We start from the raw sequence: 25,388 nt of genomic DNA on the forward strand, positions 1-25,388 counted from the left end.
AGACTGGTGTCCTTTGTAATTTTCCCTGAATAGGTGGCCCACATGACCAGAACACATAAAAATATGCAACATCTGATGTTTCAAAAGCTATACCACCTCAACAATAACAATTTATGACATTGAATCCACATAAACATGCTGAACACAAGTCTTGTTAACAACAGAAACACAGTTCATTCTTACTCCCTGGCTTTGTAGAGTTTAACAAGTGATTTGCCAAAAAGTTTGATTGATCAGCGTTTGGCTGCTGCACACCAGTTAACCTAGCTGTGATCATGAGGCCCACATGTTGGCAAGGCGGCTAACTTTTACAGGAGTCTTGGAGTGACATTTTCTTTTTCGCTCATCTAAAAGGTTCATCTAAAACGGGTCTGGTTGCGCTGTAGCTACTGGGAGTGTGTCCAGTTGCCAATGTGTTGGGCAGATTAGCATTTTTTCATCGTGAGAAATTGGGGTGTGGCATCAAGTGAAAGCGCATGAAGTCAGCCCTGAGTTAGTTATATTAAAATTAAAGAATGAAATTGACTTGAATTATCGGTGTGACGTTTACTTTCAAATTAATTAAATATGTTTACTTTAGTTTTTTTTTCAGATTTTAAATATTGTTTGCAATGTGGTCAAAAAAGGTTATTAAGTTTGCGCATGCGCATATTACGGAAGCGTATTACCGTAATTGCGGGGTAAAAAAAAACTCAGGACCATTATCTCGTAATCACTAGAAGTGTTTTCGTTAAAACGTGATATAAATATCGTTTTAACGTCAAAGTTTCTCGTTATTACGAGATACTTTCTAGTTAAAATTAGAAACTCGTGATTACGAGATAATGGTCCTGAGTTTTTTTTTTTTTTTTACCCCGCCATGACTGTAATACGCTTCCGTACCGTTGTTCCGTACTTATAACAACGGCGCTCATTTCGACGGGCTAGACTCCACGTGAAGAACACGACATTAGTAAGTTTATAACGACTTTATTTCATGACTTTTCCTGTTTTGCAGTAGCGTTAACGTTTAATAATCTGTCAATGCTTTTTACAATTATTCTAACGAAGAGGGACAAAAGTTATTTTGTTCAAGGCGCCATGCTGTCTGCAGGTGAGGTGAGGCTATGCTAGGCCGCAGCTGCAGGTGGAGACACTTAAAAAAACGTTACGTCCCGTTTTTACTTCTGAACGACTTAACTAACCGCAGGAAATAAGAAATAAGTGGTGAAATAAGTTTAAATAGGTTTATTCACGTAGGGCGTCCCAGGGCCGGAGTGGGACACATTTTCAGCCCTGGAGTTTCAGACCCCAGACCGGCCCACTTAACGAATTATTATTAAAATCATGTTAGAACTTTATATGTATAGTCTACAAAAGCACACTACTCGGTAAAGCCTTGTAATTGTAAAGCAAGAAAGAGTTGAAAGAGTTGAGTTGCTTTACAAGAAAGAGCAACTCTTTCTTGTAAAGCAAGAAAGAGTTGCTTTACAATGTAGGTTTATTTGAACATCAGTGCACATCTCCAACATTGTTCTTTACAACACATTCTCTAACAATATAACAATCTACATTCTGTTCAAACAGCTGTTCTGAGATTTTCAAACCTTTAAAATGAAATGACTCAGCACTCCCTTTCACACTTTTTCCAGTTTCCCTAGACTCACCTGCACACAATTAAAATAATCATCTGTAAAGCTTTAGCACATTTGATATGGAAAACACATCTTTGTAACCAATTAAAATATTTTCTATGGCAAAATATGCAGGGTTATTTAATTTTACTTTCATTCTAATAGCGATCTGTTGTGGGCTTTGTGCATTTACTAACAGAAATACAACAGGTCACTACTATTATTTGGACATTAAAATTATTATAATGAAACTAATGTTTGCTTGTTTGCACATGAGTTGGCTCACCTTCTATCCCAACAGGAGCAATACCCTCACTGCTGGCTCCTGGCTCTTCTTCTGATACTACATTGTGTGAAAATGGTCACAATTCAGCATTCATTTTCCTTTTTTACACGCTTTCTGATCAATGCTGAATCATCTAGCATTTTAGGACACTTTCATATAGAGCCAGGATAGTTTTCATCATATAAATTTTAATAATATTCAGTTCACTGACTCAATAAGTAATCCTACCTGTACATGCCCGCTCTGGAATTGTGGGTTTCTGCCTGGTGCTTATTAGGCCTACTGGATCTTGTGTTTGACTCTGACAAGACAGTTTGGTGGCATCAGTCACATCATACTGTAAATTATATTACATAACGTTATGTCATGATGCCATATAATTCATTATTGATGCTTAATTAACTTGAATGGTGATTTGCAGCCGGTAAAGTTTAACATCTTGACTTGCCTTACCCGTTTTATCTTCATTTGAAGTTAAAGACCGCGAGCTTGTTTGAGAAAAAAAGGTGCTCATTTTTGCACATTTAGCTGCATCCAGGGCCAGATTAACACTTTGTTGTACCCTGGGCAACAATATTCAAGGGCTCCATCATCACGACCCAAGGATCACCATAATATGGTCACATACAGAATATTTTACTGTAATATGCAGTAAATATACTCAATGCTTGAATGCCTGACATCACGTAACCCACTCAGGGTAACCTTTGACCCACCTTGTGTGGACTGACCAATGAGGAGAGGGTCTTAACTTGAGGCCCTCTCTTCATTGGTCAGTCTGCATGAGACTGACTCTCAACTGACGTTTAGTCATAGGCAGCGAAGCGTCTCTGTGCAGCGCAAAAGCCCGGGTGGACAGTTTGTTTAGTACAGGGTGATCATATTTCCATTTCCAAACAAGAGGACAGGGGATCTGTGCCTATGACGTCACACTATGGCAACGCCACACAAACCACGTTGGGACCCATTTTTTTGTAAGAACTAAATTAATATCAGATTCTGCCAATAAAAGGGCTCTAAAACAATTCATTTGTAAATATTTAGCATATGTATTGCAAAATCTCATTTTTCTGCTTTAGTGCTGCAACAAGGTTTTATTAATAATAAATTATTATACCTTTTGTTTTACTTCAGCATTGGTAAGCTTCCTGTGCACAGATTATTAAGGGTGCTTGTTTCAGCTGTGAGATTAGACGATAGGATCAATGATAAAATAAGTTGTCACACACTCCATGGAAACTTTCAGAGAATCCACAAATAGTGGCTTTCAAACGGTTTTGTTTCTTTTTGCAAGTTTAGAAAAGAAGCAGATGAGACAGCATGTCTGATAATTTAGTTTTTCATCTGATAATATTAGAACATGTCAGTAATGTCTGAGGAGCTTTTATAAACACTGTATAACTAATAATACTGGAGAGGGTAACAATTACACAGAGGCTTCTGGGGAGCCCAGTTATGGGGTGGGTGGGGGGGGGGGGTCATTTTGCCTTGGCCCCCAAAATGTCTTGAAACGGCCCTGGGTGTGTGACTGAGTTTTGAAGGTGATCTGAATTGTATCAGATGTGTAAATATGACATGTGTATAACTTATTGTTTATACTGGTAAAAACTTGTAGTGGAGATAAATCTACCTACATTTTACTTTACACTTAGTTTTGTTTTCTTGTTTTTATTGAACTATTTCCTGTCCTGTCTGTCTCTCATCTTCCTGCGTCTCCTCTAAACTCTCCAGAAAAAACTGCTGCCAGGATTCTTACTTTTTCACCTCATCAGTTACTTTTGAGCAGATCAAATGGATCTCCTGACCGCAAAGCGGAGTGCGCCTTTCGATGCTGCGTCAGTGAGGTGAAATCACCGCAGCACCGCGCAGCACAGGTGATGAGCTGCGCAGCAGCAGAGCGCTTCAGGCACAAATAAGACAGAAGAGAATATGTGCGGACATGAACGATCGTGTGCTAATTATAGTTTTTTGGTTGCGCCACTTTGAGAATGGACCGTGCGCTGGACGCAGCTGCCTGGATCGCTGCGCAATAACGCGCTGTGCCACCCTCTGTGTGCCGCTCTCTGTGCTCTCTGCTCAGACGAGTCCATAAATGATGTAATATAGATAGAAAACTTGTTTCCGGCTCCCCTGGATGTGTAAGATATACAGCTCCCCCATAATTCGATCCCTGCTCCTGGATGAAAAGCCGGACATTTTCATCAATACAAGAACCCGCAGTCCGGACGCCCGGACAGAGAGTGAAAAGTGGACATTTCCGGGGAAAACCGGACATACGGTCACCCTAGTTTAATATAATGCGGGAGATTACAGACATGCCTACAGTATTTTGCTCGTGCGCTTGCTGCCCTGGGCCCCTTAGAGTTCGTGGGCCCTGGTCAATTGCCCAGTTGCCCATATGGTTAATCCGGCCTTGGCTGCATCTGTTTCCAACGCTTTCCTCTTTTTAATTCTTGCCTTCTCCACGCCACCCTTGCTCTTTCTACTTTCCATCTTTCCGTCAACTGCGTGGTCACGTGGTGCGCACAGGCACATACTGGGGAAAAAAAACGAGCTGCAGCCTGCAGGTAGAGCCAGCCAGAGACAGCCGGGAGGAGCGTATGTGATCAGCCCGGCGGCCTCAGTGCCATGACTGAACACCGGCACCAAAAAATAAAAATAAAATGATAAAAAACAAAAACGAGAGCACCGGCCCCATGCGGCCCAAACATCGCGCGGCCGACCGGGAATTCTCCAGACCCTCCCGATTAGCCACTCCGGGCCTGGGGCGTCCCCAAGTCGAGTTGAGGTGCGTTCATGCGTCGTTCAATAAGTTCAAATGTGATTGTTCTTTTTTATTCAAGACAATAAAACGGCAATAGTAACACAATAAGCGAAGGATGTTTGAGTGGTGCTGTCGGAGCAGGCGAGGTGGTAAATACGTCTTCGTCATAATTATTTAGAACTTATTTTAACGACAGAATCCTTGTTTTTGTTGTTTTTATTCGTTTAACGAGGTCCACCCAAACTAATGGGCTCGAAACACGGGAGGCGACATCGCCTCTCCTTCATTCATTTTCAATGAGACATGCGTGACTAAGCATAATCGCGGGTCTCCCTCCTAGCGAAACGCGAAAAAACGTGTGTGTGAAATTTTGTGCTCGTGCACGTGTCGTGCACGGACGACCCAGCGACGCGATCCCAGAAAGTTGAAAACATTTTCAACTTTTCATTGCTGTGCTTAGATGACGACCAATCAACGGAGGTTTCATTCACTGACCAATGAGCGGACAAGATGCTCCGTACATCTCCGAGCAAACATGGAGAAGTTGATTATTATTATGTTTTATATATGTGACAGTGTGAGTGTCCTGTCACAATGTCCCGATTGATCATGGCCCTAGCTACTTGGCCAAGGGGATGTCCCTTTGGCTGACTGGTTAGAGCGTATGACTCTCACCCGGGAGTTTGGGGATCGAATCCCGCCCGGGCCTTCGTTTATCCACCTTGCCACATATAGTAAAATCAGAAGTAAGATTTCACATAACTCTAGCAGCACCTTGTGAAACATCATATCTACCACTTTATTAACTCTGAACCGCTTAAATAACCTTAATTCCCTCCAACCTGACACAGCCAAACAAAACAACGGAAGTTGCGATTTCGCCATGGAACAGAACGCGTAGACGGTTTTGCCGCGGGTCGCCTCCCATGTGTCAGGTAATAAAAGTGACAGCGACAAATTTCGTTGATCGCGGTCGTTTGTCACCTCCCATGTGTCGAGCCCATTTCAATGAGAAATGCTCGACAAAGCGATAATCGCGGGTCTCCAACGCGAAAAACGTGTGTGTGAAATTTTGCGCTTGTGCACATGTCGTGCACGGACGACCCAGCGACGCGATCCCAGAAAGTTGAAACATCTTCAACTTTTCATCGCTGTCGCTCGGACGACGACCAATCAACGGAGGTTTCATTCACTGACCAATGAGCGGACAGGATGCTCCGTACATCTCCGAGCAAACATGGAGGAGAAGTTGATTATTATGTTTTATATAGTAAAATCAGAAGTAAGATTTCACATAACTCTAGCAGCACCTTGTGAAACATCATATCTACCACTTTATTAACTCTGAACCGCTTAAATAACCTTAATTCCCTCCAACCTGACACAGCCAAACAAAACAACGGAAGTTGCGATTTCGCCATGGAACAGAACGCGTAGACGGTTTTGCCGCTGCCGCGGATCACCTCCTGTGTGACAGGTAATAAAAGCGACAGCGACAAATTTTGCTGATCGCGGTCGTTTGTCGCCTCCCATGTGTCGAGCCCATAACCATGTTTCTTTTCCCTTATGGGCTCGACACACGGGAGGCTACATCGCATATCCTCCATTCATTTTCAATGAGACATGCACGACAAAGCGATAATCGCGGGTCTCCAACGCGAAAAACGTGCGTGTGAAATTTTGCGCTTGTGCACATGTCGTGCACGGATGACCCAGCGACGCAATCCCAGAAAGTTGAAACATTTTCAACTTTTCATCGCTGTCGCTCGGACGAGGACCAATCAGCGGAGGTTTCATTCACTGACCAATGAGCGGACAGGATGCTCCGTACATCTCCGAGCAAACACAAAGGAGAAGTTTATTATTATTATGTTTTATAGTAAAATCAGAAGTAAGATTTCACATAACTCTAGCAGCACCTTGTGAAACTGTTAGCCGATGTCTTTTAACACAGCGGAATCAAGACGTAAGTTGAAGTGTAAGTCTTGCAGCTATGAGAGTTCGGCGTCAGACAGCCAGTCCATTACATCCGGGTACCGCTCACACGCCCATCTTTCGCCAGGAGCTGGCTTTTATTCACAATGTCACAGGTCAAAGGTTACACACATACGTCACTTCCGTTTTTCCATGCCCATAAAAAGAACAAACCTCACATATACACATAAACACACAACATCAGAACATAATACTTAACACTCCCACTTGTTCTGAGGTTTTGTTGTCCCATTGTCTCTCAGAAGCATTAAAATCTGGACCAAACATAAAGTGGTTGAACTTGACAAGCTTGCAGGTTGTAACAGGTTTGGTCATGACATCTGCAACCATTTGGTCGGTTGGACAATAGCTCAGACATAATAATCCATCCCTTACGGTTGATCTTACAAAATGATACCGTGTATCGATGTGTTTACATCTTTGTCTTTGTACGGGATTGTTAGCTTTTGCAATCGTCCCTTGGTTATCCTCATACACCTGTGTACTAGAGTATTCACATCCATCAAGATACCTCAGAAAATGCAACAGATACAAACACTCCTGCACAGTGGCCGCTAGTGCTATGTATTCAGCCTCACATGTTGATAGTGCGACAGTGGGTTGTTTTCTTGTTTTCCATGAGACTACTGGTCCGTTTTTAGAGAGACTTACACAATAACCTGATGTGCTGCGACGATCATTTACATCAGTAGCCCAGTCTGCATCACTATATGCATGTATTCCAAGTTTCTCATCCTCGCTTTTCCTGTAGCACAATCCCTTACTGGAGGTACTTTTCAGGTATCTTAGCACGTGTTTGACTGTGACCCACTGCTGCTCTGTAGGTTCTGAAAAATATTGTGACAGTTTACTTACGACAAAACTTAAATCAGGTCTGGTACATGTAGCCAAGTAAATAAAACTGCCAACAGCTTCCCGATATTTCTTCGCATTGTCCATCTTTTTAGAATCACCACTGTAGTCTAGCTTCTGTTCACAAGGAGTAGATCTAGGCTTGCAGTTCTGCATGTCAAACCTTTCTAGGATCCTTTCTACATATCTTGTTTGTGACATCTTAATATAGTCTTTATCCAGCTTAAAATCAATGCCTAGAAAATAGGTCAGTTGTCCCAAGTCTTTCATTTTGAATCTTGAAGTTAAGGTTTCTTTGATCTCTTTTAGTACTTTCTCCTCTGTGGCTGCAATAATCAGATCATCCACCCATATGATGAGTATGATTTTGTCATTTTTTGATTGTCTGGTATACACACAACTGTCTACAGGATTCTTTACGAAGTTACTGTTATATAGGAAAACATGCAATGTGTGGTTCCAGTTTCGACCAGCTTGTTTGAGACCATATATTGACTTGTTTAATTTTAACACCATGTTGTCCCTTTCTGACCTTTCTTCATAACCTCTGGGTTGTTCTAGGTATATCTCTTGATCTATTGGAGCATGTAAATAAGCACTTTTCACATCCATTTGATGTAGAATCAGGTTTTCTTGGGCCGCTTTTTGCATCAACACTCATATGCTTGTTAGGTTTGCAGTTGGTTAGTGTTTCCTCGTAGTCTATGCCCTTATTTTGAGTAAATCCTTTAGCTACGTATCTTGCCTTGAATCTCTCTTTTCCCTCTGTATCCCTCTTTAATGCATACACCCATTTACCTCCCACTGTTTTCTTGCCCTCAGGCAGGATTGTTAGAGTGAATGTGTCATTTTCTCTTAAGGATGACATCTCCTCCTCCATTGCATCTTTCCATTCCTGAGTGTTTTGTGAGTGTACAGCTTCCTCATATGTTAAGGGTACATTACATAGAAGTCTGTAACAGTAATCAATGTTTATTGAAGCTTGATCATCAGACTCCTCCTCTGTCACATAATTCTGTAGATAGCTCGGTTTTTTCCTTATCCTAGTGGGGTAACGGGCTGCAGCTTGCTCTGCATCAAGGCTAGGGCTAATCTGACTGCTGTCCTCTGGTTTGGTGACTGGATCCCGTTTTGATTCCATTTCTGCAGTCTCAGCCACTCCTTTTCTGGTTTGGGGGTATAGAGCTCCGGACCCCACGTGACTCTCAGTTAGTGGACGCCATTTTGGCATGCAAAAAAGGTAAACAAACACGGATGTAACCATGAACATGAACGGGATCCGCTTGGATTTTACTTCGTCGGAGTTTACTTCACACTTTAAAACAGAAGAAATCGTTTTATATAGTCAGAAATTAAATAGACTAAACATCTCCGACCCTTACCGTGCCCCTGGGATACTTTTTAAAAACGCCAGAAGATGTCGGAGCGGACTTCTTACCGGCACAACACCGGACCTGACCGGGGAACCCCTTGGGATTTACCCGGAGGAGCTGGCTCCGGCGGCTGGGGAGAGGGAAGTCACGCTACTGCCCCCGCAACCCGACTCCGGATACGCGGATGAAAATGGTTGGATAGACGGACAAATAACAGATTTACACGTAAGTAGTCTCGGTGTGTGATCTGACAATTGATCAACCATTGCTTATAAATGAAATACAGCTTAGCCGGTTAATTGCTGTGATCATAAAACACGGAAACGGCAGCACGCAGAACTCACGAGGCAACGTTTTACGTGATGTTTACTTGCTGCTATGAGTAATAAGACAGAAAAAGCCACGCCAAAATAAGTTTAGGAAGCCCACTAAGAATCGTAATAAAAGCATTTAAAATAAACACTGTACACAGTTGAGGAAACGTTGGTTTAAGTACCTGATATGAAGCGGTCGCTGCATAAGCGAAAACCTTTACTCTCGGGATCTCACAGCTTCATTTTAGCCCGGTCACTAGCGCGTTTTATTACAATGATCCAACGTTTGCGGCGCTCCGGATCTTGGGGAATCCTGTAGATGGCTCATTCCTTATGTCGTCCGCGTCTGTTCTGCATCCTGGGGCACAACAGGAATCTACCATATTTCCCGTTTGATTGAGTTTTCTGAAAATAACAAATAGTCCAGCTGCCGTCTTCTGCATGCCAATATGGCGCCGTTTCGATTTGAACTGTTGCATGCCGGGAGAAGTGACGTCAACTCCCGGAGCTCTATATATCTAACTCATCCTCATCTTCTGGTACCATGTTTGTTTGTGTTTCCTGCCTTGTTCTTGTACTGAATCTTACTAACCTGTGCTTTTGCACCTGTCCTGTTTGTGGATAGTAAACCAGGTAGGCAGGGCTGTTTTTGTCATATCCTACAAAAAGTCCCTCACATCTCGAATCTAGTTTACCCTTTACCTGTTTGTATGAATAGCACTTGCTACCGAACTTATGCATTCTAGATAGATCAGGTTGTTTACCACGTATCGTTTGGTAGGGGGTCTGACCGGTGCGGTTGTTAAAGCACCTGTTTCTTGTTATAACTGCTGCCTGCACAGCATAGACCCACAAAGTTTTAGGCAAATTACCATCTATCAACATGCATCTTGCCATGTCAAAAAGAGTCCGCCAGCTTCTTTCTGCTGTGCCATTCTGATGAGGCGAATATGGGGCTGAAGTTTCGTGTCTTATCCCGTTTCTAGTCAACACCATTTGGTAGCCCCGTCCTGTGAACTCTGTGCCGTTATCTGATCTTATGCATAAAACTTTGCCGTATGGAGCCGTGTCTGCTATGAACTTCTCAGTAGCTTTTACAGTGTCACTCTTCTGTTTTAAGAAGTATATAAAAACAGCTCCTGAATAATCATCAGTGACTGATAGGGCATACCTGTAGCCTTCCTTAGTCTCAGGGCTAATCGGTCCAGCTAAATCTGTATGGACCAGCTCGAATGCTGCTTTAGCTCTAGCATCTGGTTTTCTGTTTCTCATTTGAATGAATTTCCCTTTAATACATGTTTCACATTGACCTTTTTGTTTATCGTTCATTTCTTTGATATTTATCCCATCAACAACGTTTTGTAGTCTCCTTAAATCATCATAATTACAATGACCCATGAATTCATGCCAAGTTTGTATGCCGTACGAGGCGTTACATTGATCATTACTCACAGTCTGTAGATAGTACAGTCGGTTACGCTCTATGATGGGAAATCTGGTTCCGTCAGCACATTTCAGCACGTCTTCACCCTGTTTAAAATAAACTGTTGCTCCATTACTAGTGGCTGTCTTCACTGAAAAGATGTCCTGCGGATAAGATGGGATGTACAGCGCATGCTTAAGCACTGCTCGGTGTCGTCGTCCTCTGCTGTCTGTCAGAGTAACCAGAGCTTCTCCTCTTTTCTCTGCTACACCCTTGCATCTCGTTCCATCAGCCAGCTCGATGTGTTGGGTTTTAGGCTTGAAGTCCTCATCGAATCTCCGGAAGTTATCCAAGTTGGTGATGATATGTGATGTTGCTCCTGTATCCACCATCAATCCTGTAACCCGGCTATTCGTCTGGATTTCCTGATCCTCATCCCTCAGTCGAAATATGAATTCCTTGTCGTCGTCTTCATCGGCTGCTCCCCGAGCCGCATCCTTTTGTGGTTTCCTTCTGCATGCTTCAGTCTGGTGTGTGTTACTTTTGCAGTAATAACACCATCTCTTTCGATAGCAGGTTTTAGCTTTATGTCCTTTCTGACCGCATTTGTAGCAGATCACATCAGTATCAACAGTTCTCCAACTTCCCACATCTGGCGGTGCATTCTTAGTTTTTGTCTGAATTCGTGCTTTCATCACATTATCGCCTCCTGCTACTGCTGCAACTCTTATTTTCTCAGTGTCTTCATAACTCTTTAATTTTACTTTGAAGTCAGCAAAAGTCATTGTTGTCTCACTTTGAGTGACATGTACAATGAAGGGTTTAAACGACTCTGGTAGTCCCTTCATGACCGTAGCGATGAGTAAGCCATCACTCAAAGACTCACCCGCACTCCTTAGAGCAGTAATGGTGGCTTCCGCCCTCAGGACGTAGTCCGTCACGCCTTCACTGTCGCCCTTCAATAGCGACGTCAGCTCCGCGTATAAACTTATGATCTGGGGCTTCCCCTTCCCGGCGTAGTAGTCTCTTAATATTTGGAGAGCCTTCCGCCCATTGTCAGTGGCGTCACGCATCACCAGGGACAGGCTCTTGTCATCCAGGAACTGGATCAGCTCCGCGTATGCCTCAGCGTTTTTATCCGTGTATTCCTCATCATCGTCGTCCTCGTCAGGCTTCAAAATCACTTCCTTCAGGCCTTGTAGACGTAGATGGCCTAGGAACTTAGTTTCCCACAACTCATATTTGTCCTCATCCCCATCGAACACCAGCCTTGACCAGCGAGAGTTTGATTCTCGCTTCTCACTCATGGCTTCAGTTAGCTTAGCTTACAATCTTCTCCGTCTTGAAGCATCTGGGCCCATAACCTGTTAGCCGATGTCTTTTAACACAGCGGAATCAAGACGTAAGTTGAAGTGTAAGTCTTGCAGCTATGGAGGTTAACTCATGAAACTCACACGGACTCAAAGATTCACCGTTTTAGAGCTCGGCGTCAGACAGCCAGTCCATTACATCCGGGTACCGCTCACACGCCCATCTTTCGCCAGGAGCTCGCTTTTATTCACTAATGTCACAGGTCAAAGGTTACACACACACATCACTTCCGTTTTTCCATGCCCATAAAAAGAACAAACCTCACATATACACATAAACACACAACATCAGAACATAATACTTAACAGAAACATCATATCTACCGTTTTATTAACTCTGAACTGCTTAAATAACCTTAATTCCCTCCAACCTGACAGACAAACAAAACAACGGAAGTTTCGATTTCGCCATGGAACAGAACGCGTAGACGGCTTTGCTGCTGCTGCGGATCACCTCCTGTGTGTCAGGTAATAATAGCGACGGTGACAAATTTCGCTGATCGCGGTCGTTTGTCGCCTCCCGTGTGTCGAGCCCCTAACTCTCTCATAAATGTAGTTACAGTACAGTTTTATTCCATTTCAAAGATTGCGTCAGAATACAGTTCACATGTTAAACGTCTGAGTCTTAACTTAAAATAAATCAGAATCAGAATCAGAAAAGTTTTATTGCCATTGTTAGTGAACAAACGATTCACAAACTAGGAACTTGCTTCGGTACTAACGTGCTACATATAACATGAATAATATAATTAAAAAATAGAACAAAGTAGAATAAAATATAATAAACTAGCATAAAACTTTGCTATAAAAAACGGCAGGTAATGGTAACATGGCCGATAACGTGACGTTGTGTCAAGTACCGAAGACGGGCATGGTTGTGTGTTTATAAGCTGTTCACAAGTCTAACGGCAGATGGAAAGAAGCTGTTCTTATGGCGAGAGGTTCTGGTCCGGATGGACCGTAACCTCCTGCCTGAGGCAAGCGGCTCAAAAAGTCTGTGACCCGGGTGCGAAGGGTCAGGTGCTATCCGACCTGCACGCCCCCGAGTTCTGGAGACGTACAGGTCCTGGAGAGATGGAAGGCTGCAGCCAATCACCTTCTCAGCAGAGCGCACAATGCGCTGCAGTCTGTGTTTGTCCCTCACCGTGGCTCCAGCGTACCACACAGCGATGGAGGAAGTGAGGATGGACTCAATGATGGCCGTGTAAAACTGCACCATCATCTGGGCCGGCAGCTTGGCCTTTTTCAACTGCCGCAGAAAGTACATCCTCTGCTGGGCCTTTTTGATCAGGGAGCTGATGGATGGCTCCCACCTAAGGTCATGCGTGATGGTGGTTCCGAGGAAGCGGAAGGAGTCCACAGTGGTGACGGGGGAGTCCGTCAGGACGAGGGGGAGAGATGGGGCTGTGACTTTCCTGAAGTCCACAATCATCTCCACTGTCTTCTGAGCATTGAGCTCCAGGTTGTTGCTGCTGCACCAGTACACCAGCCGTTCCACCTCCCTCCTGTAGGCGGACTCATCACCGTCAGAGATGAGCCCGATGAGGGTGGTGTCGTCCGCAAACTTGATCAGTTTAACGGAGTCATGGCTCGAGGTGCAGCAGTTTGTGTACAGGGAGAAGAGCAGAGGAGAAAGTACACAGCCCTGTGGGGATCCTATGCTGATTGTCTGAATGGTGGAAACATTCTTCCCCAGCCGCACGCACTGCCTTCGGTCCGTCAGGAAGTCAGTGATCCACCTGCAGGTGGAGTTGGGTACGTTGAGCATGGAGAGCTTGTCCTGGAGCAGAGCAGGGAGGATGGTGTTGAACGCAGAGCTGAAGTCCACAAACAGGATCCTAGCGTAGGTGCCCGGGGAGTCCAGGTACTGCAGGATGAAGTGGAGGGCCAGGTTGATGGCGTCGTCTACAGACCTATTGGCTCTGTATGCGAACTGCAGAGGGTCCAGGTGGGGGGAGGTGAAGGACTTGAGATGGGGGAGGACCAGGCGCTCAAAGGACTTCATGACTACAGACGTCAGTGCCACAGGTCTATAATCATTCAGTTCAGTGACACAGGGTTTCTTAGGCACAGGAACAATGGTGGACAGCTTAAAGCAGGCTGGAACATGGCAGGTCTCCAAGGAGATGGTAAAGATGTCCGAGAAGATTGGAGACAGTACCTCTGCGCAGTGTCTCAGGGTTGCGGGGGAGACACCGTCCGGGCCCGGGGATTTCCGAGGATTTTGCTTACGGAAAACCCTGAGCACATCCTCTTCTGTCACTGAGATGGTAATGGAGGGGGAGGGGTGGTCAGTGGGGACTGAACTATTCACAGTGGTGAAGATGGTGGGGGAGGCATATGACACCAGAGTGGCTGAAGAAGCCTGTGCAGTAGGGTGTGTGGGGGATGGGTGTTGCATTTCAAACCTTGCATAAAAGGAGTTAAGTTGTTCAGCCAGTTGTAGATCGTCAGCAGCATGTTGGGCTCTGGGCTTGTAGTTTGTGATTTGCCTGAGCCCTCTCCAGACAGAGGCGGGGTCATTGTTGGAGAACTGCTCCTTTAGTCGCTTGTTGTACAGAGATCTCGCCTTCTGTAAATGTGAAGAAAGTGAATCGCTTTTGACTTTTGTTTGTTTCTTATTGGACCAAAGTGTACCTCGTGACCCGGAAGCAATGTCGCGTTTTGTAACTTCATTATTTTTTCCGCAGTTTACATCCGCTCAACAACACACTGGATCGTGTAACGCTGTTAAAACGGCATTTACGCGGTTTCGTTATGAATTTAAATGTAATGATGTGTTTTTAACCGTGAGTCAGAATGACAATGAGCGGAATGATGTCCTGTCCTCAGACCTTTTGTGGTATCGCTTCTCGGCCTTTTGGCTAAGATCAAGTGTAGTATCTGTTCTTATCAGATTAATATCTGATACGTCCCCTATCCGGGGACCATATATTAAATTGATTTTTGGAGCAGGGAGATGGAATAGGGGCTTGCTCCGTCCACTCCACGCATCGACCTGGTATTGCAGTATCTCCAGGAACGGTGCACCCCCACTCTATGTAAAAAAAGAACAAATAATAGTGAGTTTACATTGAGATTACTGGGGTTGACAGTTCCTCGTGGGATGCTGGTATTCTGGATTAACATCCTATAATCCAGCACCAAGTATAACACATTCTGGGCTTTTCATATTCTCTGCTGTGTGTCTGAGTCTGATTCACCCTCTTCCCCGCCCCTACTGCTCTGTGTGTGGACAGTCTGGAGCTTTGATTCAACTGTTAACATCTGCAGTTTGTTTTTCTCTCAGCTAGAGGTCGACAGAGTTGTTTCTACAGCCTGTAGTAAAGTTAGAGCTTCTTTTTGTTTGATTTTTATGGAGATGTTTTCATATTAGCCACTTGTTAGATATTTAGACATTATTTTAAAGTCTTGTTTTACTCTCTTGCAGATTTAAATCCCTCTAAGAACCAACCAGGACTGTTCCCACTACTGGCCAGCAGGTGGCAGCAGCAGACCGTGCAGAGAAGCAGGAAGTAGCGTCATCGCTAGCAGAGAAGCTGATCTGAGGTTGGTTTTGTATTATTTTCTCTACATTTCTGATGTGAACCACAGAGTTTAACGTTGCTGTGACTCCGCCTTGTTTCATCTGAACACCGTGTGGTTGTTGGTCACTTCTGGTAGCGTATATATGGCTAACATGTGATACGTTTCTGTTAGCCTTTTGTGCACAAATGCAGCATTGCATCATGGGAAAGATGAGATGAACTTTTAAAATGAAATGTTACTAAAGGTTGACAGTCTGGGTCAGCCTTTGTGTATCTGCTCCTTTTATATAATAAATCTGTAAAGCTGCTCCTTTTATTGTGTTTTCACTGGCACCAGGAGTCAGAGCAGCATGTGAGGGAAAGAGGTCCCCATGCGTGAGCTGAACAACTCATACTTACCTGGCAGGGGAGATACCATGATCAAGAAGGTGGTTCACCCAGGGTGAGGCTCAGCCATTGCACTCTGTGTTGTGCTGACCCCTGCGAATTCCCCAAATGTGGGAATCTCGACTGCATAATTTCTGGTAGTGGGGGACTGCGTTCGCGCTCTCCCCTGATGACTTGTACAAAAGAATAGTTAAAATCACCTATTCTAATATCAGGATGATGATCAGATGGAGTTGATTAAGCAGTTCCTCGTGGCTTGCTGGTATTTTGGATTAACATCCTATAATCCAGCACCAAATACAACATATTCTGGGTTTTTCAGCAGGACAAGTTCATATTGAATCAAGCTGTCACTTTATTTCCCTTCATCAGATGTCGAGCATTATCATTTATAGCAGGGGTACACAAATACTATTTAAAAAGGTCCAGTCAGAAAGAATATTTTTAGCCCAAGGTCCGAAAGATCATAATGTCCGACCTACAATAGTGTGACATGTATTTAAGTATCCTAGCAGTTTTAGCAACATCTGCATTATTAATTTGCGTATCAAATCAGAAATACTTCAGTGTAATTCAAATACTTTTGACACTTAAAGTGTTGAACATGTAAATGATTTCTTATTTGGAATGTTCTCTCATTTACTAAATAAAAGTAGAAAAAAAAGAACAAATATCAGTGAGTTTACATTGAGAATCCCGGGGGTGATGTAACAGTTCCTCGTGGCATGCTGGTATTCTGGATTAACATCCTATAATCCAGCACCAAGTATAACAAATTTTGGGCTTTTCATGTTCTCTGCTGTGTGTCTGAGTCTGATTCACCCTCTTCCCCGCCCCTACTGCTCTGTGTGTGGACAGTCTGGAGCTTTGATTCAACTGTGAACATCTGCAGTTTGTTTTTCTCTCAGCTAGAGGTCGACAGAGTTGTTTCTACAGCCTGTGGTAAAGTTAGAGCTTCTTTTTGTTTGATTTTTATGGAGATGCTTTCATATTAGCCACTTGTTAGATATTCAGACTAGGGTTGTCACGGTAACCGGTATAGCGGTAAACCCCGGTAAAAAAGTTGACAATAAAAATAACCGTCCAGTTTTTAAAAAACTAAATTATCTCGGTGGGTTTACCGTGGCCGCGGTTTCGGCGCGGTGACCCTTACCAGCCACCGTCGCTTCAGCTGAAGTTCCCGCGGCACGCACACGCACTTTTTAGTTTGCAACGGCACCAAAACTTTGAAGCTGGAATAATGGCCGAAGGAGGAGACGGCAGCGCCCAGGACATCCATCAGCCCTCAAAGAAGACTAAATCGGAAGTATGGGCATATTTTGGATTTCTGAAAAATGCTGAGGGACAGTTAATAGAAGACGGCTATCCCGTTTGCAGAACGTGCAGGAAACAAGTGTCTGCAAAAGGCAGCAACACTTCGAATCTAATGGCACATCTGTGTGACCATCACCCACGTCTCTACAGCCAGTGCAAGGTAGGTTAACATTAGCATTTTAGCTTAAATGCATGACGTGAGGACTTCTGGTTGAGGGAGAATGCAACGAGTCACTATATACTGCAGCCGCAGCGCCCTCTGTCAGCACTTAAACCGTGTCACGGACACCCTGTTGCTGGATGAAGCATCTTATTTGTTGATGATGAAGAGAAATATACAATTAGTTCCTTGTCATTGATTTGTTTACTTATTCAATGCCATTTATACTTGAACATTTGGATTTGATTACATAGTGTAGTAATTATTTTAGTCATTTGTTTAAAGTGGCTATTTATTTTAAATACATATTTTTTAAGGTTGACTTGTACAGTGCTCAAGTCAAGTGTGGACTGGAGTTTTAGATTTTCATTTTTATAATGAAGAAAACAAGTATATGAGAAAACAAGTGGTGTTTCTTTGATTTGTTTACATATTGTTTATGTTTTGAATGTTTGGATTTGTATCATTTAAACCTGCACTGACTACTGTAACATGTTCCAGAAAAAGAAGCTATTTGTTCCTTTACTTGTGAAAAGTTGCACTTTTGCTAAGGCTTTGTGTTATTTTAGGTTTAATAAACACTGTTAAACCTTTTCAAAACTATTTCAGTTTGTGTAGAACAGGACTATCAATGCTTTCTGAACATATGCAACACCGTTTAAAAAATACCGCGATAATACCGAAAACTGTGATAATTTTGGTCACAATAACCGTGAGGTTAAATTTTCATACCGTGACAACCCTAATTCAGACATTATTTTAAAGTCTTGTTTTACACTCTTGCAGATTTCAATCCCTCTAAGAACCAACCAGGACTGTTCCCACTACTGACCAGCAGGTGGCAGCAGCAGACCGTGCAGAGAAGCAGGAAGTAGCATCAACGCTAGCAGAGAAGCTGATCTGAGGTTGGTTTAGTATTATTTTCTCTACATTTCTGATGTGAACCACAGAGTTTAACGTTGCTGTGACTCCGCCTTGTTTCATCTGAACACTGTGTGGTTGTTGGTCACTTCTGGTAGCGTGTATATGGCTAACGTGATATGTTTCTGTTAGCCTTTTTTTGCACAAGTGCAGCATTGCATCATGGGAAAGATGAGATGAACTTTTAAAATGAAATGTTAATAAAGGTTGACAGTCTGGGTCAGCCTTTGTGTATCTGCTCCTTTTATATAATAAACCTGTAAAGCTGCTCCTTTTATTGTGTTTTCACTGGCACCAGGAGTCAGAGCAGCATGTGAGGGAAAGAGGTCCCCATGCGTGAGTTGAACAACTCATACTTACCTGGCAGGGGAGATACCATGATCAAGAAGGTGGTTCACCCAGGGTGAGGCTCAGCCATTGCACTCTGTGTTGTGCTGACCCCTGCGAATTCCCCAAATGTGGGAATCTCGACTGCATAATTTCTGGTAGTGGGGGACTGCGTTCGCGCTCTCCCCTGATGACTTGTACAAAAGAAAAGTTATAATCACCTATTCTAATATCAGGATGATGATCAGATGGAGTTGATTAAGCAGTTCCTCGTGGCTTGCTGGTATTCTGGATTAACATTTTATAATCCAGCACCAAATACAACGTATTCTGGGTTTTTCAGCAGGACAAGGTCATATTTAATCAAGCTGTCACTTTATTTCCCTTCATCAGATGTTGAGCATTATCATTTATAGCAGGGGTACACAAATACTATTTAAAAAGGTCCAGTCAGAAAGAATATTTTTAGCCCAAGGTTCGAAAGACCATAATGTCCGACCTACAATAGTGTGACATGTATTTAAGTATCCTAGCAGTTTTAGCAACATCTGCATTATTAATTTGCGTATCAAATCAGAAATACTTCAGTGTAATTCAAATACTTTTGACACTTAAAGTGTTGAACATGTAAATGATTTCTTATTTGGAATGTTCTCTCATTTACTAAATAAAAGTAGAAAAAAAAGAACAAATATCAGTGAGTTTACATTGAGAATCCCGGGGTTGATGTAACAGTTCCTCGTGGCATGCTGGTATTCTGGATTAACATCCTATAATCCAGCACCAAGTATAACATATTTTGGGCTTTTCATGTTCTCTGCTGTGTGTCTGAGTCTGATTCACCCTCTTCCCCGCCCCTACTGCTCTGTGTGTGGACAGTCTGGAGCTTTGATTCAACTGTGAACATCTGCAGTTTGTTTTTCTCTCAGCTAGAGGTCGACAGAGTTGTTTCTACAGCCTGTAGTAAAGTTAGAGCTTCTTTTTGTTTGATTTTTATGGAGATGCTTTCATATTAGCCACTTGTCAGATATTTAGACATTATTTTAAAGTCTTGTTTTACTCTCTTGCAGATTTAAATCCCTCTAAGAACCAACCAGGACTGTTCCCACTACTGACCAGCAGGTGGCAGCAGCAGACCGTGCAGAGAAGCAGGAAGTAGCGTCATCGCTAGCAGAGAAGCTGATCTGAGGTTGGTTTAGTATTATTTTCTCTACATTTCTGATGTGAACCACAGAGTTTAACGTTGCTGTGACTCCGCCTTGTTTCATCTGAACACCGTGTGGTTGTTGGTCACTTCTGGTAGCGTATATATGGCTAACATGTGATACGTTTCTGTTAGCCTTTTGTGCACAAGTGCAGCATTGCATTATGGGAATGATGAGATGAACTTTTAAAATAAATGTTACTAAAGGTTGACAGTCTGGGTCAGCCTTTGTGTATCTGCTCCTTTTATATAATAAACCTGTAAAGCTGCTCCTTTTATTGTGTTTTCACTGGCACCAGGAGTCAGAGCAGCATGTGAGGGAAAGAGGTCCCCATGCGTGAGCTGAACAACTCATACTTACCTGGCAGGGGAGATACCATGATCAAGAAGGTGGTTCACCCAGGGTGAGGCTCAGCCATTGCACTCTGTGTTGTGCTGACCCCTGCGAATTCCCCAAATGTGGGAATCTCGACTGCATAATTTCTGGTAGTGGGGGACTGCGTTCGCGCTCTCCCCTGATGACTTGTACAAAAGAAAACCAATCAAACACTACCTTTTCTAGTATCAGGGTGATAATCAGACGGAGTTGATTAAATTATTCCTCGTGGCTTGCTGGTGTTCTGAGTTACATCGTATAATTCAGCACCAAGTACAATTTATTCTGGGGTTTTCAGCAGGGCAAGTGCATATTGAATCAAGCTGTCACTTTATTTCCCCTCATCAGATGTTGAGCTGTCATTTATAGTAATACAACTTTTATATTAGTGATGGGAATTCTGGCTCTTTTTAGAGAGCCGGCTTTTTCGGCTCCCAAGTGGCTCCTCAGATTTTCTGTTGCGTAGAGTACATTTATCTAACGAGATCCCCATGCGTGAGCTGAAAAACTCATACTTACCTGGCGGGGGAGAGACACCTTGATCAAGATGGTGGTTCACCCAAGGGTAGACTCTTTCCCTAATGAAAACAAATATGGCGAAAACAAATATGGCTGGACAATGATAAATGATGTTCGATATGAGCTTTTGGACGACCTGGAAATGGATTCAGTCGGCTGGTGATGCAGAAGTAGTTGGGATTTTTGCCGAAATACAAAAAGGTATTTGAAGTAATTTTTGTTACTAGATCACTCTCTGGCTGTGTCTCAATTCAGGGTCTGCATCCTACGTCGGCCGGATTCGTTGGCCGGTTACGTCACAGCGCCGCGGCTAGGCCTGTCCCAGTTCGAAGACTCCTTCAAATGCGGTCGACGAATCCGGCCTTCTTTTCGCCTGAATGAAGGATGGGTCCGGTGTATCCTTCAATGGGTAGCATTTCCCAAGATAAGAATTAATTGTGTACAAAGGCGTTGTGGAAATCAAGGAATATTTTGGTTTTAAAAAAATATGAAATGTTGGACGTTGCTTTGATTAAAAGCGTTTTTTGTCTGTGAAAGATTATACATTAAACCCTCTCCTTAAGGTAGAACGAGAGAGTATGGTTCAAGCATGGGGGGGTCCCAGTAGAGTATCAGTATATTTTTCATTGATCTAAGGGGAAAGAGGTCGAGGTTACTAGGGAGTCTAACCCCCAAATTCCACTACCTCCGCTCCGCTCCGACACGAACGCCGGAGCAAAATCGGTCCCGTTCTAGTCAATCAGAGCAATTCCACTACTGCGGCCGTGCTCCGGCAGTGCGGCACCGTGCGCCGCCCTCTGTTCCGGCGTCCGGCAAAAATAGAATCGATCCTATTTTTGCCGGACGCCGGAGCACCTCCGCAGTAAATGGACAGAAATCACAAACGCCCAACAGGAAAAGGAGCGAGCACAACTTCCGTTTTTCACAATAAATCGATAAACAAAAGGCGTTTTTTGTTTCATATGCACAGGTTTAACAACTTTTAACAACTATCAATGGCGGCTGAACTTTAAATGCACAAAAATAAGCCATAAATACAGTTTCCACTATCAAAGTAGTCACACTTTGTTGATCCAAACACTGCTCATCTCTCAACACAAATGATGGGCAGATTAAACAGTTCATGTCGATGCTTCTCCCACACAACGGGTGTTTGGATCTAACTTCCGCGTTTATTGCTCGGACTGTATCGCAAGATCTCGAAAATCCCGCGCATGCTTGTTTGCCCACCTCAGGTCTCCGCACCGGAGCGGAGCCGTTGTAGAGCGGGTACCAGTAAAAATTGAGTTCGGAAGCGAGCGGCTGCGGAAGGCGGGGGCGGACCGGAGCGGAGCGGAGGTAGTGGAATTTGGGGGTAACTGAGAGAAAATGAGGTTAAAGAGGGACTGATTGTTAGACTTGTGTGTATGTAATGTTACCAGAATGATGTGCCCTTGTTGTTTTATCGCTGTATATAAATTTTGAATATGAACAATAAAATTTTTTTAAAAAGGAAAAAAAGGGCTCACCCAGGGTGAGGCTCAGCCATTGCACTCCGTGTTGTGCTCAGGTTGGTTTTGTATTATGGGCACAATGGACCTGACTGTGTCAAGGGGTTTCAGATCCCGTAGAGGTGGAAGAGGCTACAAGCATTTCACAACTCACAGGAGTCTCTTTTCTAGGCTGTAGCAGAGATGGAGGTGGAAAATGAGGCGGCACCCGGGACTGAAGCTGTGGCTGAGGAGCAGCAGGCCGAGGGACTGGCATCGCAAGGTCTGTCCTCTTCTTTGAAACCTTGGTCCCTGCTGTGCTTTGTGTGAATTTATATTCAATCACAGGGTAACTCGGCGGAGGGAGGACGGCAGGCTGAGGAGGCGCTGGAGGAATGTCAGCCGCTGAGATGGAAGTCAGCTTGGTGACGGTGACTGGCTGTCTGGTGGCGTGGAAGCTGACGAGTCTCTCTTGATGCGATATGAATTCACGCACCGTTTTTGAATTGATTTTTGGTAGAGGAATGCCCACTCTGCTCAGAACAGGGTCCTCTACCAGAATCCGGTGCTGCACCCGCTCGTACGCCTTCAGGATGGCCGTCTTCTCTGGGTTTTTCTTTGACCCGTGGGACAAATGCAGCCACAGCATCTTCACAAGCGTGTACATCAGTCTGTTGTGCTGAGCGCTGATCTTGTGTGCTGGTGTGTAGCGTTTAGCCATCTTTAGTTTCTGCACCACAGCAGCTTCAACCAGGTCGTCCCTCTTTGTCCTGCAGTACAAAGTGTTTCCCCAGTGAATCCTGTACAGCTGAGTGAACTGCTGCGGCTGCTTGTCGTGCTCCTCCACAGCATTCCAGGCTTTGAGGATGTCATCCCTTTCCTCAGTGGTGAGAGAGAGCTTGTTCTCCGTCAGCCCAACGTCCACAAGAACAGAGCGGAACCTTTCCAGCTGCTGGAAGCCAGGGAGGGGGTTTGCACTGCAGACGTCGTCCTGTGGAAAAAACACACATTTTTCGTTAAAATAAACCACTAAATATCCAATAGTGACCAAAATCAAATGAATGAAGTGCTTACAAAAGCTGGGTGGTGCACAGTCGCCGTCTCATCGTTGGTGAAAGCGATGTGGGGCAGATCAGCATCCAGGGCTCCATCCTCTGCATCGCTGTGATAAGCCTCGTCGGTCTCTTCCTGTTCTGGCTGTCCAGGCTGAAGCACCTCTTCATCAGGTTCTGGACCATCCTGATCAATGTCCTGAAGAGAGAAGATGCCCTGCCTAAACAGGTACTCCAGACCGAGAAGCTCATCAGAGCGGACGTCGGCTGGATGCAGAAAGTTCTGGTCCTCGGGCTCATAGAACAACTCCTGACAGCGGGTGTTGAGGCGGTTGATGAGCGGTGCGGAGTAGGTCCTGTGCCGCCGCCCTCTCCCTCCAAACACAGCGTCGGATCGGCGGTCTGAGTTCCAGCGAGCAATGCCGCTGATCAGGTAAACCTGATAGGGCCTTGCTGCACAGTGTGAACCTGAATAATTAAAAGAAAGTCACTAGATGTCTGGAACAGTATAATGTATTTGCTACTTCATAAATGGACCGCCAAGCACAGGCTGATACCTGGAATCATGAACGGCAGGACTTTGTGGAACCCTTCCAGGCTGTTGCTTCTGCTCAGGCCTTTATAGTAGGGCAGATCCACGCCATTAATGGTTGTCGTTCGGGCCACCCTGTACATGTTGACACCCGGAGGATCCTGGATGCACTCCAAGTGCCGCTGCTGTGCTGCCCACATCTCATCGATCGCAGCAGTAAACAATCCAGAGAAGAATAAAAGGCATTCGGCTCATTTTCAAAAGCAACGGTGTCCGTTTTAATAACAGTCGTGTGAGGTTTTTCATACCAGGAGACTTGAAGAGGCTGACTCCACTCTCATCCAGCCCGGCAGGACCCATCAGTTCCTCGACAACACGCTGGATGAGCCTGAAAGTCTCCTGAGCCCCCAGACTGACCCTCCGCACGTGATGCTTCATTTGTTCTTTGGAAATGAAAATGCGCAGAACGTCCTTATCCGTCAGTGAGCTCATTGATGCGCTGTCTTTGGCTCTGACTGCCCTGATGAGGAGGTCCAGATCTGCACGGTTGTAGGCCAGCACTGCACCAGCCAGTGCTGACTTGAACACTGCATACTTTGAATGCGACTCTGTGCGTAGAGCTGCATCAAAGCGGTGGATCCAGTGAAAGATGTCCAGACGAACGACCATCCCACCGTCCACCCAGGGCCAGAACAAGGTCTCGATTGCCTTCGGACCGTGCTCCCTTCAACAGCCGCGGTCAACGTACATGATTTTGGGGACGGGTTGATTGGCCAGCTGAAACCTCCTAATCAGGCCACTGCACATTGGTTCCAGCGCTTCCTTTGACTCCTCACAGGTGAGCACAAAGGTAAGAATCTGCGAGAGCTCATTGCCAATGCTGGTGAACCACTCTGCAGAGCCTTTCCCTTCACCTGACAGCTTCTTCACCACCTAAAAAATTAATATACATGTATATTTACATATATATACATACCATATGCGAATTCCCCAAATGTGGGAATCTCGACTGCATAATTTCTGGTAGTGGGGGACTGCGTTCGCGTTCTCCCCTGATGACTTGTAGAAAAGAAAAATAAATTTAAACCTCACTTATTCTGAGATCATTGTGTCATCAGGTTTAAAAAAACTGTAACGCCTTCTTCCGGCTCTTGGAGAGTACAGACGCTTTTTTTCTCCTCTCCCTCCCTCCTTATCCCAAGGCTCTTTGTCCTGTCTTGTGTGCACTGCGCTTTCTGCATTTTTTCTGGAAACTGGAAATTATTAAAAATGGACCTGGTCAGTTGGTCTCAACGCGTCTGACAAAAATTTTTCAACGATAAGAATGGGAGAAGGGTCTCCCAGATGCCCCTCTGGGACAAAGCCAGCTGGGCATATCATGGACTCCTGGAAAAAGTGGAACCTGATCTGCCTCTTTCAACTGTCGGTAGAGGATTCTGAAGATGTTTGGATATTCGTTGTTTTGGTGTCGGGATTCCTGCTGCTTGGCTTGAGCGGTTACCGGTTACCTGGCTTACCAGAAAATGAACGAGCTTTCGAGGAATATTGGCTCAATCCCGGAGCTCAGGGATGGAATGCATCGTGCTGTGAACGCACAAACTCGTATAATT

General features: G+C 44.4%; 4 non-coding genes across 4 annotated transcripts; all 4 read left to right on the forward strand.

Annotated features, from left to right (window-relative positions):
- Positions 1-14,834: 14,834 nt before the first annotated feature.
- Positions 14,835-15,025, forward strand: LOC129164651 (U2 spliceosomal RNA). Its single transcript, XR_008564178.2, has one exon. It is a non-coding gene; the product is annotated as a U2 spliceosomal RNA (small nuclear RNA).
- Positions 15,026-15,908: 883 nt separating this feature from the next.
- On the forward strand, positions 15,909-16,073 carry LOC129164638 (U1 spliceosomal RNA). The gene has a single exon (XR_008564165.1). It is a non-coding gene; the product is annotated as a U1 spliceosomal RNA (small nuclear RNA).
- A 2,578-nt stretch (positions 16,074-18,651) lies between these two features.
- Positions 18,652-18,816, forward strand: LOC129164646 (U1 spliceosomal RNA). The gene has a single exon (XR_008564173.2). It is a non-coding gene; the product is annotated as a U1 spliceosomal RNA (small nuclear RNA).
- A 1,367-nt stretch (positions 18,817-20,183) lies between these two features.
- Positions 20,184-20,348, forward strand: LOC129164640 (U1 spliceosomal RNA). The gene has a single exon (XR_008564167.1). It is a non-coding gene; the product is annotated as a U1 spliceosomal RNA (small nuclear RNA).
- The last annotated feature ends 5,040 nt before the right edge of the window (positions 20,349-25,388 follow it).

Source organism: Nothobranchius furzeri, chromosome 19 (assembly GCF_043380555.1).
Source record: "Nothobranchius furzeri strain GRZ-AD chromosome 19, NfurGRZ-RIMD1, whole genome shotgun sequence".
NCBI classification, from domain to species: domain Eukaryota; kingdom Metazoa; phylum Chordata; class Actinopteri; order Cyprinodontiformes; family Nothobranchiidae; genus Nothobranchius; species Nothobranchius furzeri.